Source organism: Haliaeetus albicilla, chromosome 3, assembly GCF_947461875.1.
Source record: "Haliaeetus albicilla chromosome 3, bHalAlb1.1, whole genome shotgun sequence".
Taxonomy (NCBI): domain Eukaryota; kingdom Metazoa; phylum Chordata; class Aves; order Accipitriformes; family Accipitridae; genus Haliaeetus; species Haliaeetus albicilla.
In genome coordinates, this window is record NC_091485.1 from 17,479,385 (window position 1) to 17,484,566 (window position 5,182).

The 5,182-nt window shown below is 37.0% G+C and overlaps 1 long non-coding RNA gene across 1 annotated transcript; it reads right to left on the reverse strand.

Moving 5' to 3' along the window:
- Positions 1 to 1,570: 1,570 nt before the first annotated feature.
- LOC138684567 (uncharacterized) lies at positions 1,571 to 4,933 on the reverse strand. Its single transcript, XR_011323815.1, has 4 exons — positions 4,614 to 4,933; positions 3,733 to 3,839; positions 2,533 to 2,577; positions 1,571 to 2,449 (listed from the first exon to the last, which is right to left on the reverse strand). It is a non-coding gene; the product is annotated as an uncharacterized lncRNA (long non-coding RNA).
- Between the last annotated feature and the right edge of the window lie 249 nt (positions 4,934 to 5,182).

A 5,182-nucleotide genomic window follows, 5' to 3' on the forward strand; every position in this document is an offset into this window, starting at 1 on the left:
TACTAATTAAATTTGCAGCTGATGATATATGGATGACAGATGGCAACCCATAGGACATAAATTGTATCCTATATAAAGAACTGATTTAATTTTGGAAGTGATGCCGAGCCTGTGGCCACTGATTTGAGCCGAAGCAGTGGTCACCAGACCCATGCTGACTATGTGGATATTAAGTGGACAGTTACCAGCTACAGCAAGACGCTGTCGATGTATACAGTAATAGATCCAGGAGATACCTAGGAGGAAGCAGGTGCTCCTGTTGTTTCAGGCCATTACTTCAACATGACACTACATTTCCCCCATGTTGCCCGCTGCAGTTTTATGGAAGTACACAGCAGACACTGTGACTCTGCATCATGTGCAGTAGAAACTATGCTTATGCCAGTAATTAACCTATACCCCCCTGTGAAATACACCACTTACCCTTGACTGACATGAAGAAATGAGAAACACACAACAATGAAAAAATAATGGTTTAGTTCTGTAGACATACCACACATGCAATGCAAAATACAGGAGTTAGGTTGTCTCCTTGAGCGTCTTGCCCATAGATCTCAGTCCAGAGGAGATCACTATCCCAGCCTGCACAGAAGGAAAAGCCGAGTGTCCATGAGTATCTGTAAGTATGTCTTCCCCAAAATACGTACTTGGCAATCAGGGGGCAGGATGCCCCGGAGGAAAAGAAAACAAACCAGGCATGATGGGACAATATTTTACTTAACTGTAGGTCAACATATGTTGCAAATTGCATTCTATCCATCACTGGAAAATTCCCATCTTAATAATAGTGGGCTATCTTCTTTTTTTAATTGCAGGGATGCATCTAATCGTTCCTGGTAATTTGAATCAGAAAATGATAATTGGAAAAGACAGATTTCTTTAAAAAATAATGTTACAGAATTTCAACTCAATTATGAGTTGACATTGCATTCACAAATTCAGTCCAGTGTGTATGTAAGAAGGAACTGACCATCTGTTTTATTATTCATACATATGTCTGCATGGGTAAAAGATGTTCAGAACTATTTAACATATTAATCTGTTAAATAATGAAGGTGTGTGCATGCTTACTGAACTGTACATATTAGTGTACTTATTGATTTGCATTGTATTTTTATATTGTAAATAAGTCTGGCAAAATATAAGTGGAGCATTTTCATTTAAGTTAAATAAACTGAGCCACATCTACTGTGCATTTTCCCCCAGCCTCTGAATTTTCTTGTGCTGGGATTCATTCCATTAATATCGTCAACACAATCTGCTGTCATATTGCAGGTAACTACTTTTCAAACTGCAAAACGATCTCTTTCTAGATGAAACCTCCTCCTCTGCAACAATGGCACAAATATTTTTCTGATAACTGTCTCTATGCTATAATTTGTGTGACTCTCTGGTCCAAATAAACAATTCGTCCTAGAGTTTTATTTTGCCAGTTAATGTTCCTGTAACTTTCATGGTGGATAATTTACAGCTTATCTGTTTTGGAGAGGGTCCATGACTGGGGGAGGAGTAACACAAGATTAAATAGCTATTTTATGTGCTATTTGTCCACACTGATTACTCACTTGCTACTGGGGAAGTAAGGGTCATAGCAGATAAATATAAAGGTGTTTTATTTTCCTTCTTTCGGTCCTCCAAGCACATGATTCTCTTCTTTACCTTCTGTATGTTGCTCAGCTGACCTCCATCACATGGTGAGAAAGTGCTTATCAGTGTAGAACATGCAGGAGGAATTATGTGGGCATAGCACCTAGGAATAGGAACTGCTGGAAAATGACAAGCTTGCAGGTTGCCATAATACATGAGGATTTAGCACTAAGTTCAGTAAAAATGTGGGAAAACACCCCTGAAATAACCTTCATTAGAAAAATCAGGGAAAACCTTTCTGGGGGACAAAGATCTGCCTATATAAAGAAGGAAAATCAGAAAAACAATTTCCATAAGACAATGAACCATGAGGAAATGCAGTTTTATGTTTGTGAAATTGATTTGAATAAATACTGAGGATTTTTTTAAAAAACATGGTACACGTTGATGTTATCAGAAGATAAATATTTCACGTTCTTATTTGCAATGGGAAATGAAGACACCTAAGAGAAATTAAGATCTCTTCTGGAAAATGATAATAACGTGAAAATGATGTTTTTCTTGAGAAAATTAATTCAACAGAAAATTCCAGAGCAGCTATAATAAAAACCTTTCCTTAATATCACACTTTTAATTGAACTGAATGTTACACATAACGTTTTTTGATTTTTCATCCATACGGCTATGGTATGTGAACACTTTCTGAGTTTTTACAGAATAATTTTTCCAATAAATACATTGAAATGGAGAACTGTAATCATCCATTTTGCATTTGAGTACAAACCGTTTGCCAGTGTTCAGAATGAAGTTTTTGTGGCATACTTCTTTTCGTCCTCTAAGTCTCAATTCAGTGATTTTCCACCTTGTATGGAAATAAAGGAAATCTACATTAAAAGTAATAGACAATAATTTCCTTGGGGGATACATTAAGAAAATACCATTTACCTTAGCAAACCAGATGTTTTTCTCTTCTGCATATTTCTCACAGTCCTCAAATATAAAATAAAGTTATCTTAGTTTTGAGTTCATTATTTAAAATATTTATTTCAGCTATAGAGCATTTTGTACATTTGTATATATGTTTGCTTTTAAATTAAACTGGTAATACTGCCTATGCCTTCAATAACTTTATTTGAATTTGGTGAATTCACATCAAAATAAATTTCTATCTGAATGTAATCACATAAAGAAAATATTTTTTCCACAATGTATTTGGTGTATGATTGTACATAATACTCTCAATTTCTTGAAACTTCAGAAATGGAAGATTTGAAGATCAAATTTCATACAATTTCCTATTACAAGACTCATAAAGGATATCTGCACTTGCAGTAACAACTACTCCATATCATATAGCAATGTCATTTTTAATCTTTCAGTAAGTCTTACCATTTTCTTAAAAGTCCATGTTGCCCAATTTGTTTAGAGAGAATCTGGTTAAAGTGATTTTATTCATAGAAATCGAAATATGAATTTAGGCATCTGAAATGTAGCATACGATGATGAATTAAATATATTCTCCTTTTATGATTTGCCAAAATGTGTTTCTAGAGAAGATAAAATTTCTGATCATCTAATTATCCACCAAATCTTTTGTGGAAACACAAAATTTCAATTAATGGACAATGCCATAAACATTAGTAAATACAAGAATTACCCGCTTAATTTCAAGAGTGGAGTAGAGAAAACTTCTAGAACACTGTTTGAAAAAGGCAAAATAGTATTCATGAAGTACCTTCAGGAACATGCTTGAAGACTTTAATTTGTTCGGTTTTGCAAAGATGAAAGGTAACCTGCAATTTTCAAACTCTTTTGGCAGATAATGGAGAACTGTTATATGACCTCTAAGATCAAATGACAAATTATGTGTAGCATTTACCCCTCCGGGGGTCAGGGTGCGGGAGGTGGGGTGGTGGTGCAGGGTGGTGGTGATGTGGGATGAGGTCTGGGAGCCACCTCCTCATTGACCCAGACCCCCACCTTGGTCCCCACATCCCTGCCTGGCCACCCTGGGGCTGTGTCTGACCCTGGTTCCCAGGACCAGTCATGCTCTGCCCCCCTTATTTGGGAGCTGCGGGACCACGTCCCACCTCCGTGATGTCCCTGCCCTGCTAGATGTGCCATCACCCCCAGCTGCCAGCTCACCTCCTTCATGGAGCCACCTGCCTTCACTGCTCCCTGACACGCTCTGCCCGAAGGGATTTTAGCAGAAATAGCGAGTCCCACGGTGACCGAGTGCATGTGATCGCCCACTGAAACACAGAAAACAGCAGAGCATGCCTGATATACGAAGTGTCTTCAGTTCATTTAAAACATACTGGCAAAGTCTGAACTCTTTGATTACAACGTATTTCTTACGTTTCAGATATTCCTAATGCAATCTCAGTGCTGTATTGGAAATAATGAGGCAGGCACCAGATATTCTCCTTCCACTACGTAATAATGAACTATTACCAAAAGTATGTTAACATTTCTGTGGATTGAGACATCAGCGATAATGGGCAAATATACACTCCTTTCAACTCAATCTGTAACTCAGGAGGGTTTTTTTCACCGGAAATAAGGGGCAACACATTATCAGAAGTACACAAAGCTTTTATGTATCATTTGAGTTAAGAATCGTTCTTGCAAAGCAAGAGTGTTTAATTTGCTGTCACAATTAATTGATCTATATGAATGGCTACTGATAATATTGTGCTTTCCCTGCTTTTGCAGCAGCCACTTTAATTTTCTTCTGTAATTCACATTTCTTTGCAATGGCAAAGTGTCGACAGTTTTGTTCTTAGAAATTCTGTTGGAATTATTTTATGATGGCCTCCATTTGCATCCTGTCTTTTTTGACTAAGAGCAACTGAGAACTTTCTTCTGAGAGAAAAAACCAGATAACCTCTGTCTAGTTATATAAATTCTATTTTCATCAATTCATGAGAAATAATGTCTCCATTCATTCTGTTGAACCTCTTAAGTAGCTATGTCTAAATTTGTTGATACAACGTTACTGTTGTAGACCTGTGACAATGAAATACCTCTATGGATGCAATTCAGACCAAAATAAGCAATACTTTGGTGTCTCCTTTTATAGTCATCATACCAGTTCTCCAGCTCACACCGGGCAAGAGCTCCATTTCATACAGCAGAACTTCACGATGACTATAAAAATTAGCTTCACATAAGCAAGGGTTAATTCTTGAAAAGAAGTTCCCTTCTCAATAAAATATAGGAGTTCTTTCAAATCCAGGAATTTGAGGGTTTTTTTCTTTCTTCCCAAGTCCTTTCTATAGGCATTCTGCAGAAAGCACAACAGAAAGGTATTTATTCCTTTTATATACACCGGAAATGCTCATAAACTTCCTTTCCACATCCAGCAGGCTCAGTAACCTTAATTGTCAGTGGCTCAGAGAACAGAAATTCATTAAATTGCTCATTTTCTCCAAGTAATGACAACTATAGTGCCAACAGTCATCCCTGGATAATGTCAAAATATTGAGGAAATAAATTACACCAGGAAGCAAACAACAAGGTTTGGAGATTGTATGCCCTGTGCACCGTTTTTAAAAGAAATCACCCTTCTTTATCCCATCAAAAACATCATGTT